Source organism: Petaurus breviceps, unplaced genomic scaffold (assembly GCF_028583685.1).
Source record: "Petaurus breviceps papuanus isolate PSGF00001 unplaced genomic scaffold, PetGlider_PUasm1.0 90556, whole genome shotgun sequence".
NCBI lineage: Eukaryota > Metazoa > Chordata > Mammalia > Diprotodontia > Petauridae > Petaurus > Petaurus breviceps.
This window is the reverse complement of record NW_027187273.1, coordinates 1,864,929-1,877,520: the sequence shown is the minus strand read 5'-3', so window position 1 is coordinate 1,877,520 and position 12,592 is coordinate 1,864,929. Positions and strand designations below refer to the sequence as shown.

General features: G+C 38.3%; 1 long non-coding RNA gene and 1 pseudogene across 3 annotated transcripts in view; one reads left to right on the top strand and one right to left on the bottom strand.

Moving 5' to 3' along the window:
* The window catches only part of LOC138142275 (uncharacterized), a 151,215-nt gene that overhangs the window by 120,987 nt on the left and 17,636 nt on the right, over positions 1–12,592 (bottom strand). Inside the window, exon 3 of one of the 3 annotated variants that reach the window (XR_011163393.1) lies at positions 6,380–7,945. The exons of the other annotated variants lie outside the window; for them this stretch is intronic. This is a non-coding gene — a long non-coding RNA (uncharacterized lncRNA). Of the gene's footprint in view, positions 1–6,379; positions 7,946–12,592 lie in introns of those variants that run through there. 3 annotated transcript variants of the gene reach the window in all.
* Positions 1,478–3,291, top strand: LOC138142284 (small ribosomal subunit protein eS24 pseudogene; annotated as a pseudogene).

Sequence of the window (12,592 nt, the reverse complement as noted above, 5' to 3'; positions counted from 1 at the left end):
TGCAGGACAGTCTCCAGACCCCTGCAACAACAGCACTGCCCTTCACCCGTGGACAGCATTCACTCTCTGTCTGCAGGACAGTCTCCAAAAGCCAGGTTCCAGGACTTCTTCAACAAAAGGACTGTCTTTCACCAGTGGACAAATCTGGCAAAACAACATCAAAACAGACAGACAAAGTACCAGCAAAACAGCCATGTCTCCTCAGTCCTTGGCAGCTCAGGGGGCAGGTCTCAAAAGTCCAGGGCGATTCAAAGTGGCCCTCAGCAATCCTCTCAGTCTCTCTCTGCCTCCAAAGGTGCTGCTTCCAAAAAGTTCTTCTGCCTCTCTCTTGTCTCTCCAAATCTATGTCACCAGCTCCTCCCAGTTCAGGACTTTCTTTTCACATCAACAAGTCCATCCCACAGGTGGGATTAACAAGCTCCGGGTTTTAACACAATCAGTTTGAAAGCCAAGCCCAATACAGGGGAATCTTTAATTCCATTACTATCACCTCAGGATAATTACAAAAAGGACACATAAAAAGTAGCTAAAGACAAGAGGTTTTGGAGGGAGGGAAGGAATTTGGGAGTTTTGGGGCAGAAAGATTTCATGTAGAAGCCAGGGATTCTGTGAGGTTTACGTTATTATGAAGGGTATCCTAGAACTAAAGGAAACAAGCCCAAACCCAGAGAGGAGAGATGGAAGTTCTATCTGAGGGAGAGGCTCCTTCCGCTGAATGAAAGAGTTCATGAGAGAAAGTAATGTCCAAAGAAGCTAAAAAGATGGCCTGGAACTAGGCTGGTAAAAATCTTTAAAAGCTAAGCAGGGGAGTTTACATTTGATTCTAGAGGCAATAGAAAGTCACTGGAACTGACTGAATAGGGAAGTGACATGGTAATATACATATGTCAAGAAAATTACTTTCTCAGCTGCATAAAATATAGATCAAAGTGGGGGAAAGACTTGCGACAGGGAAACCAGCCGGGAGATGGTTGTATCCATCTAAGCAAGAGGTGATATAGACCAGAATTAAAGTGGTGGCTATATGAGCAAAGAGAAAGGATCAGAAGCAAGAGATATTGCGAAGATCAAAATGGAAATACTGGCAACTGATTCTATATGTGGGTCAAGGGAGAAGAAGGAGTCAAGGTATAAACCTGAGAGACTGGAATAGTGATGGTACCTTTGACAGAAAGAGAAAAGCTTGGAAGAGAGGTAGACTGGGGAGGGGGGGAGAGAGGTTATGAGTTTTATTTTGGGCATGTTGAGTTTGAGACATCTCCTGTATACCCAATATGAAACATCCAATATGCAGTTGATGATGTTGGGCCGAGTCTCAAGGAAGAGACTTGGGTTTGATATGTAGTTCTGTGAATCATCTCTGCAGAGGTGATAATTAGATCCATAGTTGCTGAGGAAATCAACAAGATGGAGAATGTAGATAGAGTAGATGGCCCAAGAATGAGCACCGAAAACACCCACAGTTAGGGGGTATGATATGGTCACTGAACCAGCAAAGGAGACTGTGTCAGACAGGTAGGAGGTGAATAAGAAAAGCAGTGTAATGAAATTGCAGAGAGGAGAGAGTGCAGAGGAAAGAGTATTCAACAGTTAGTCAGATAGAAGAAAAGTTAAGTGGAATGATGATGGAAAAGGTCTATTAGATTTGACAATTTAAATAATTGGTAATTTTCTCAAGAACAGTTTGACTTCAACGATGAGTTTGAAAGTTAGTTTAGAAAGGGTTTAGAAGTGAGTGATAACAGAGGAAGTAGAAGCAAGTTATGTAATCTCCCTGGGACTCAGTTTCCTCACCTGTAAAATGAGAGAGTTTGGGACTAAATGGTTTTATCTGTCCCTTCCCTACTTTAAACACAGATCTTCAGAAAGTGAGCATCTACCATCCTCTTAAAGACTTCCAGTGAGGAAGAATTTTCTAATTCTTAATGCAGCCCGTTCTACCTATATGTAGATATCACTAGGTATTTTGAAGCTTTTCCTTTTACAAAAGCAAAATCTTGCCATGTGCCTCCTCCAATTTTTACCTGTGAGTTCTTAAGTCTGGTGTCAAGTCTCATCCCTCTTATATAGGAAAACCTTCAAATCTTTAAAGATAGTTATCATATTCCCCTCATTCATTTCTTCAGGTTAAATATTCTAAGCTCCTTCAACCAATCCTTGCATGTTATTAATTTGTTCTACCCTGAAAACCATGCACACAAGATTTTTTTTTACCTTTTTCCTTCTATGCTGGTGTTATTGATTTTTTTTAACCCCAGTGTAAGATTTTCTATTTCTCCCTATTGATTTTCATTTTATTCAATTCTACCAATTATTTTAATCCAATGAGAGATTTATGGACCTAATTCTGTAAACTAATATGTTAACTGTGTCTCCTAAATTAGTGTTATCTTCAAATTAGATAAGTTATCTATCTATAGTTAGTTTTTTATAAATTTTTTATATATCTATATGTTATCTATCCCTTCATATAAGATAATCATAAAAATGTTGGATATAACCCAATTAATTCACAGTAAAATATAAGCTACTAGAGGGTAAGAATTATTTTTATATCTCTAGCACCACCTTGAATATAAGAGGTACTTTAATATGTATGTTGAATTGAATTCTTGAATATAATCCTGACACAGATATCAAGAATGCCAACACCCCTTTCCTTCTCCTACTGCTCAAGGAGCCAGCCACCACCATGGTGAGTCTTCCTGGGGTCTAGACGCCATCCATCTCGCATCTGCGCCATCCTTCAGCTCGGCTCTTGACTCTTCTCTCAGCCCGTCTCCTGGAGGCCTCTTATCCGCTCCTAGTTGAAACTAGCCAGGAACTGAGCTCCAAGAGCAAATGACACTGTAACCATCAGAACCAGGAAGTTCATGACAAACAGACTTCTTCAGCATAAACAGATGGCTATAGATGTCCTTCATCCTGAAAAAGCCACAGTGCCTAAGACTGAAATTCGAGAAAAACTAGCCAAGATGTACAAGACAACTCCAGACGTCATTTTTGTCTTTGGATTCAGAACCCATTTTGGTGGTGGCAAAACAACAGGCTTTGGCATGATTTATGATTCCCTTGGCTATGCAAAGAAAAATGAACCAAAGCACAGACTTGCAAGGCATGGCCTGTATGAGAAGAAAAAGACATCAAGAAAGCAGCGAAAGGAATGCAAGAACAGAATGAAGAAAGTCAGGGGTACTGCAAAGGCAAATGTCGGTGCTGGCAAAAAAGAAGGACTAAAAGGCACTATGGATTATGTTTATCTGTGAAGATAATTTTTCATCTGACCACTAATAAACTATGTAAAACTTCAAAAAACAAAGAATGCCAACAGAGACCTCTTGGTAAATTGACATCAACCTAATAATTGCTAATCTTTGGACCTAGCCATTGAACCAGTTTTAAATCCATGTAACTGTACATTCATCTAGGCCATATATCTCCATGTTGACCAGAAGGATGCCAAATACCTTGCAAAATTCAGATATAGTGTGTCTATACCATTACTCTAATTTGTATATTTCTAGTAACCATGTTAAAGAAGGAAATGGGGTTGTTCTGCCATGACCTTTGCTTAATGTAACCAAGAAGGCTGCACTTAGTCATCTCCATTGCCCTTTCTAAATGCTCCTAAATTATCCCTTTAATAATATGTTCCATAATTCTGCAGGGAGTTGAAGTCAGGCTTACCAACTCATAGTTGGAAGAATTTATCTCTTTCTTTTTTGAAAATCACAACCATATGGCCCATATCCAGTCTTAGCACACCTTTCCCGATGTCATAAGTCTAAAGACACCTCTTTTATAATGGAATGTAGTTTTACCACTTTTATCTGTGGACAGTAATATATATTAATCTTTCCCATTCACACTCATGCAAGTTCAGTTCTACTTGTGTCTGAAAATGTTTACTACATCAACACCTTAAGAAAGGAATTCATCAAGAACTCATGTAGATATCTCTGTCTCTTAGGTTTTTTCTTCTTCATTTTATTTATGGCATTTTTGAGAGACATCATGGATTGGAGACTGCCATTCCTATCACATTTATTTTGATGAACAGAAAAGATCCTTTTGTAGTAAATATATGTGTGTATTTATATAAAAAAGGATGAGTGTTAATAAAGTTTTTTTAACAACTTGTATTCTCAGGTGGGTCAAAAATTCCCCCTGATTTTCTTTTTGCTTAGCAATAGTGCAAAGCTGGACTTCTGTTCATTTCCAAATGACCATCAGGTTTAGGTTGGTGTCACCTGAATGAAGTTTTATTACATTTCATAAATCAAAAAGGAGGGGAGGAGAATGGATGGACAATACTTTCAGGGGGAAATCACAAACACAGATTAGAACAGTTTTTCAAAAAAATCCATATAACACAAGGTGAAGAGTAGATGAATATAGAAATAGTAAGATAATCTGGAACATAAGGAAAAATAACTATTGGTGCATAATAGAGGGCAGGGTGAGGATTTGCGTAGTAGACAAAATATTCAGGTTAGCTCTTTTTAATATAACATATATATATATATATATATATATATTTATATATATATATATATTTATATATATATATATTTATATATATATATATATATATATAGCACTTACTATGTACAAGGCCTTGTGCTAAGTGATTTCCATGCATTATCTCGTTACAATAACCCTGGGAGGTCGGTGCTTTTATTATCCCCATTTTACAGATGAGGAAACTAAGGCAGAGGTTAAGTGACTTGTGCAGAGTCACAGAGAAAATAAATGTCTGAGATTGGATTTCAACTCAGGTCTTCCTGACTCCAGGCCCAGTACTGTATCTTCTGTCTGACAATATAGCAAAATTTGACAAGATTATATGATTTAGCCCTAGAAGGGACTTTAGAGGTTATCTTGTTTAACCCCTTACCTGATAGGCAGAATTCAAAAGGAGGATTACAAGAGGATTTACTATGCAGAGATACAGGAGCATGGAAGCAACTGTGAACAGAGACCACAAAAGATGGGGCATATTGGAAAGTATCAAAGGACAGATGATCTGGGATCAGGGATTTTTCAAATGTAATATTTTTTGAAAGCTTTGAGTATTTCTACAGATAATAAAATAAATGGAATAAAATTTAGATTAATGGAGTGCAATGTAGCTTTGATAATAAGGATTTTGCTCAACTCAACTTCACAAGTACCCAGTGTGAGGGATCAACTCTTATTTACAGTCCAATTTTTTTGAGAATGAAAGTGAAACAGTCTCAGAGATATATCATCATCATGTTATCCATTAGAAGACTTTAAGGATAAGTTTCATCAACTTTTCCCCACTTTTTGATCTCAACAAACCAAGTCAAGCACTCTCTGCCCAAAAGCAAAGGCAAATCAACAAATATTCTAATAAGGCAGTTCCATCCTTTTCAGGGCATACAGACTAGAAACTTTTGTGAAGTTAAACCCAGTCACCCAGGAACACAGTGAGACATGCACACACTCACACAGTTGGATAAGGGGATATGGAAGTCCAGACTACTAAGAAAATTTGCCAGTTCTATTGTCTGGATCAAATGCTTCAAAATATATGGCAAACACACCTCCAGAATCGTCCCTGGCATGTCACAGAAAGCAACCTTTGATAAATAGATTCCCAAATTCAGAGATGTCTCTCCTGCTGTTTTTAAATCCTAGTCCTTCATTGACTGATTAGGAGAAATGTTGTGTATATTAATTACACCTACTCCAATGTCTGGGTATTACTGTTGGACTGTTTGTAACATATTCAACTTTATCCAATAAAACTGCCACTATGATATGCTAAGCATCTACTATGCAAAGTGGAACTATCCATGCCTCTCACTGATTACCTTTTTTCTTTGTTTCTTCTCAATTGATTTTCCTTTACTATTTCAAGTCACTAGAGCCTTCAAAGACAAAAAATTCCCGCAGACTGAATATACCCTGAAATGTCCTTTTTTTTTCATTTTCTGGCTATCTCTCACCAGCACTAATGTGGTAGGAATGGGGTAGATGCTCAATAACGATGAGAGAGATAGACAGAGAGAGAGAGAGAGAGAGAGAGAGAGAGAGAGAGAGAGAGAGAGAGAGAGAGAGAGAGAGAGAGGAAGGAAGGAAGGAAGGAAGGAAGAGAGGGACGGAGGAATGGAGGGATGGAGGGAGGGAAGGGGAATAAATTTTTATATAGTGTTTACTATATGCCAAGCACTATACCAAGTCCCATTCATAAATACTATCTCATTTGATTCTGTAGGATAGATGACATTATTAGCCCATTTTGCAGTTGGAAAAACTGAGGCAAATGGAATATTTTTTAAAAGGTTTGCTCCAGTTTAATTAAACCTAGTTCACATAATAATGGAACAGAGACCATTTTGAAACATTTTCCTTCATTTTTCTAATAAAATTTTATATTTACTTTTAGTTTACATCATTCATTTCTATAAGATATTGAGTTACAAATATTCTTCCCATCTTTCCTCTACCCACTACCCCAAAACAGCAATCCCACTGTATACCCCATCCCCCAATCTGCTCTCTCCTGTATCCTCCCCTATGCCCCCTCAAACTTTCCAGTAGGGCATTTATATTCCCTTCAACTATCCTCATACTGAGAAAAGTTTCATAAGATACAATTATCGTTTTTCTACATTGGAATGTAAATAGTTCAACTTTGATAAATTCCACATGATTTCTTTTCCCCGTTTACCTTCTCATGCTTCTTTTGCTTCTTGTATCTGAATGTCAAATTTTCTATTCAACTCTGGTTTTTTCATCAAGAATGCTTGAAAGTCTTCTATTTCATTGAATGACCATATTTTCCCCTGAAACATCATACTCAGTTTTGCTGGGTAGGTGATTATTGGCTTTAATCCCAGCTCCTTTGACGTCTGGAATGTCATATTCCAAGCCTTTTATTCCCTCAATGTAGAAGCTGCCAGGTCCTGTGTTATACTGATAGTGTTTCCACAATATTCAAACTGTGTCTTCTTGGCTGCTTGTGATATTTTCTCCTTGATTTAGGAACTCCAGAACCTGGCTATAATATTCCTAGGAGTTTTCTTTTGGGGATCTTTCTCGAGAGGTGATCAGTGGATTCTTTCAACCTCTATTTTGCCCTCTGGTTCTAAAACATCAGGGCAATTTTTCTTGAGAATTTCTTGAAAGATGGTTTCTAGTTTCTTTTTTTGATCATGGCTTTCAGGTAGTTCAATAATTTTTTTAATTATCTCTCTGGATCTATTTTCCAGGTCAGTGGTTTTCCCAATGAGATATTTCACATTGCCTTCTATTTTTTTCATTTGTTTGGATCTGTTCAACAGTATCTTGATTTCTCATAAAGTCACTAGCTTCCATTTTCTCCAATCTAAGAATTATTCTCTTCAGTGAGCTTTTGAGATTCTTTTTCCATCAGGCAAATTTGGCTTTTTAAGGCATTCTTCTCCTCATTGGCTTTTTGGGCCTCTTTTGCCATTGGAGTTAGGCTGGTTTTTAAGGTGTTGTTTTCTTCGATTAGGTTGTTGCCTCTTTTCATGATTTTCTTGCATAATTCTCATTTCTCTTCCCAATTTTTCCTCCACTTTTCTTATTTTGTTTTCAAAATCCTTCTTAAGCTCCTCTATGGCCTATAACCAGTTCATATTTTTCTTGGAAGCTTTTGGTGCAGGAATTCTGATTTTATGGTCTTCCTGCTCTTCCATGCTTTGATCCTTTTTTGTCCCCAAAAAAAGGAATCCAAAGTTGGATTGCTGTGCTTCCTTTGCTTGCTCATGTTGCCACTCAATTACTTGACTTTTGAGCTGTTTGCCAAAGTAGAACCCTGCTTCCAGAGGGGAGAGCTTTGTCCCAGATCGCTGGAGCTGGATTTCACAGCTGTGGGAGCTATCAGATGGCTGCCTTCTCAGAAGCCTCCGCTGGCTCTTTCACACTGGTCACGCACCCCAGGACCTCCACCCTAGACAGCAATCCAGATCCAAGCAGGTTAAAGCAAGACTGATTACCCCTCAGAATGGTTGTTTCATCCCCCTACAATCTGCAGGCCAGGAGATCTGAAGCAGCCATGCAGCAGTGGCCACCGCACCTCAGCTGCTTCTCCCTCTGGGAGCAGAGGTCGGACCACACTCCCATACTCTGTGTTTTCAAAGTCTACACTGACTTCTCACTTTGTCTTTGGCATTTATGGGTTGATAATTCTGAAAACAGCTATAGCTGCTGGTGATCTACTCTCCTGAAATCCCTCTAGCCACAGCAGATCGGGCCTCCCTGAGGCTAAAACCATGGGCTCACATGGGGCTGGGCTCTGCTTCTAATGGGCTTTGATGAACCCTTTCTGTCTACCTGCCATGCTTTCTTCAGCAGGAGATTTGTTTCTCTCTTTCACTTTGTGGGTTCTGTAGCCCTAAAGTTTGTTTAGCGTCATTTTTTGTAGGTATTTGAGGTGGTTATGAGGGAGTACAGGGAGTTTTCTGGCTTCTATGACACCATCTTTGCTCCGCCCCTCCCCCACCCCCTCACCCCGTTAAAAGAATTTTTAAAATGCCTTACCAAGGCTTATTGTAGCAGCAAGTACCCTAGCATACACAGGGTGGCTGCCAAAACAAGTTCTTAGATCTGCTTTTCTAAAGGAAAGCAACTCAAAATGGGTTTACAATCTTGCTTTAATTGAACATATGTCATTTACCTAGCTCAGGGGGAAAAGGTCAGTACCCCAAACTTCAGAGAATACAAGCAAGTTACAAGCAGAAGTTACAAGAAGACAGAGAAACATTTCAGCAGACAGGCCTCTAACTGTCTGACCATTATATTCATACCTAGTCAGTTACCAGAAAGGAAAGCACCAACATCTGGGTTTTCAAAGCCAGGAGGCTCAACAGCTGCCCAGAGTCTCATCTAGTCAAATTACACAACTCTTCTCAAAGTGAACCCCAAAGCAAAACCTCACATCAGGGTGTATATAGCCTTCTCCTGGATCAGAGAATGTCACAGCCCTCTAGACCCACGGCCCAATCAAAAAGCAAACAGGTGTGGGCATTCCTGAAAAATAAGCCTCCCACCAAAGGCATTAGGTGACCACATTCAGCCTATTAGGGGGAAGAGTATATTTTCAAATCAAGAAAGGTTCTCAGAGTCACTTAAGCCTATCAAAGGGCAGGGAAGATCTTAGATTCCCCTTCCCATAACACTTATATAGCTAGTAAATCTCTGAGATCAAATTTGAACTCAGGTCTTCCTGACTCTGGGCTCTGCACTCTATCCATCAGGTATCTCTGAAAACAATCATTAAAAAAGTAACATATCCACTTGTTGTTTTGCAGAAGATAATATTTCTGGGTAATTTCCTTCCTTTCTTTTCTTTTATCATTAGAGCTCACCAAAATATTTTTTAAAAGCCATTACTCCTGTCTAATGATTCCAACAAAAAACTATAAAGAATGCATGGATTAACCAAGGTACCATTTGTCACTTATCTGCATCAGTCATCACCTAGCCATAGTGACAAAATATCTTGAGTTTCCTTAATTTTTGGATTTATTGAAGACACCATATATTAATATGGAGTTTGGAGATGATAGAATATTGTCAGTCATTTCCCTTCTCTAAAGATTAATTTGTTATTGGACGTCTTTGATTAACATAATCCTATTTGTCAAAAACAACCTTTAAAAGAACTTTCACTTGTAATATCACATTGACCCTTAAAATGGTATGAATAGAATACTGAAAATTGTTGAGTTAGGGTGGGGGAGATGGGGTTAGGTGAAGTCAATTATGTAATGTAGTAGAAAGTGGGCTCCTACTAGAGTCAAAAAACCTAGGCTTGAGCTCTGCCCTCCACATTTGGCCTAATCATTTAATTTCTCTAAAATATCAGTTTCCTCTTTCCAAAATGGGGAAAATAGCATCTGCATTTAGTTTAGTTCACCAGACTTGTAGGAAATAATATGAAATAAAAAATGGGAAAGTGCTTGGTAAAATGTTCTACAAAATTCATATATTAATATTATCTAGAGTCACAAACAAATCCAGCATATGGATAATATAAAGAAATAGAGCCTAGGACAAGAGATGTCACTTTCTAAGAAAAGTTACAACCATAACCTAAAACCTAGCTTTCTTCTAAGTTCAGTATGGTATGAATTATATTATGTTGTTTCCATTTATACAACCCATCACATCATTATTGAGAGTTCAGTTACCCAGTGTCAAAAATTATGTTAAAAATAAGGGTAGGTGATGATGGAGGAAGGGAACGAATCCAGAATTCAAAGTTTTAAAATCAAATGTTTAAATATATGTATTATTATTATTATTATTATTATTTTCTTTACATGCAACTGGAAAATAATATATACAGGCACTGGGGCATAGAGATCCATGTTGCCCTACTGGAAAATTGGAAGGAGGATGAGGGAGGATATAGGAGAGAACAGATTGGGGGAGGAGATATTCAGTGGGATTGCTGTTTTGGCGTAGTGGGTAGGGGAAAGATAGGAGAAAATTTGTAACTCAAAATCTTGTGGAAATGAATGATGTAAACTAAAAATAAACATAAACTTTAATTTAAAAATATGTTAGGGGCAGCTAGGTGGCACAGTGAGTAAGCGCCGGCCCAGAGTCAGGAGGACCCAGGATCAGTTCTGGCCTCAGATACTTAACACCCACACAAAAAAACTGGCCATGTAACCTTGGGCAAGTTACTTAACCCCGATTGCTTTGAAAAAATATATGTTAAATGAGTATTAATGATTTTTGTATTTCTCATCAATTCATTTAGGATTAAGAATATGAGACAGTGATTGGGTTAATGTAGTAGAAAGAGGGCTCCTACTAGAGTCAAAAAAACTTAGGCTTGAGCTCTGCCCTCCACATTTGGCCAAATCATTTAATTTCTCTAAAATATCAGTTTCCTATATCAAATACAAGTTCTAAGGAGTCTGTCAGGCCATCTATATGAACTTTATTTCATTTTGTTTTTTTTTAATAAGGAATATAGTTTACTAGTGAGAACATTGCATATGTAGCCAGAAAACTTGGTTTGAGTTCTGGCTCTGATATTTCCTAGCTGTGTTACTGTGGGCAATCATTTAAACTCACTAAGCTTCAGGATCCTTATCAACAAAATAAGGATTATAATATTTATGAAGAATTTTGTAAATGTTAGATGAACATATTACTGAGTTTATTTATTATTATCCATGTCACCCGAGGAATATCTCTGCCCCCAAATCCACCCCTCACCAAACTTCCCTATTTCTTTTGAAGGCAACACTATAATTCCAGTATCCTGGGAACATAATCTTGGTATCATCCTTGATTCCTCATTCTCCCTTAACCCACATATCCAATAAATTGTTGAATCTTGCTGTTTCTATCTATACAAAATCTCTCTCATCCATCCACTTCTCTCTACTCACAGAGCTATCGTGTTATTTTTGACCCTCATCAAGTCTTACTTAAAATATTTCAACAGGTTCCTAATTGTTCTCCATGATTCAAGTTTCTCCCCACTGCAATCCATTCTCCATACTGCTGCTATAGTAACTTTCCTTAAGTACAGATCTGACCACATGATTCCCTTACTAAATCAACTTCTTTGGCTTCCTATTAAGTCAAGTCAGCAAGTATTTGTCAAGGACCTACAAAGTACCAGGTACTGTATTAAGTACTGGGGATACAAAGAAAGATAAAAATTAATCCCTACACTCAAGATGCTCACAGGCTAATGAGAGAGAAAAGTTGCAAATGACTATGTACAAACAAGATATAGACAGAAAAATAGAAATAATCTAAAAGGGGGAAGGCATTAGCATTAAAGGGAATCAAGAAAGACTTTTTAAAAAGAGATAGATTTTTATCTGAGACTTGAAGGAAGCCAGGAGGCAGAAATGAGGGAAAGAATTCCAGGCATACGAGAGAGCCAGGGAAAATGCATAGTGTCTTATTCAAGGAACAATAAGGAAGCCAATGTCACTAGACTACCAAGTGAAGATGCTTAGAAAGGTATGAAGGAACCTGGTTATGAAGGACTTTAAAAGCCAGACAGAGGATTTTATGTTTGATCCTGAAGTATAAAACAGGAAGCCATTAGAGTTTACTACATGGGATGTGGGGAGAAAGAGGGATGATATGATCAGACCTGTGCTTTAGGAGGATCAGTTTGACAGGTGAAGGGAGGATAGACTGGAGTGGAGAGACTTAAGACAGTGAGACCAACCAGTAGCTAATGTAACACTTCAGCTGTGAGGTGAGGAGGCCTTTACCAGGGTAGTGGTAGTGTCAGAGGAGAGAAGGGAGGGCAGGGTGAGGAGTATATAAGAGATGTTATGAAGGTAGAATCCATGAGTCTTGGAAACAGGTTAGATATCTGGGGTGAGAAAGGATGAGGACATGAGGATACCCTAGGTAGTTACCCTAGGTGACTTAAGGATGGTAGTGCCCTTGATATTAATAAGGAAGTTAAAAAGATGGGAGTGTTAGACATGGAGGAAGATAATGAGTTCGGTCTTGGACTTTTTGAGCTTGAGATATCTTTGGAACATTTAGTTCAGTGTGTGTGTGTGTGTGTGTGTGTGTGTGTGTGTGTGTGTGTGTGTGTGTGTGT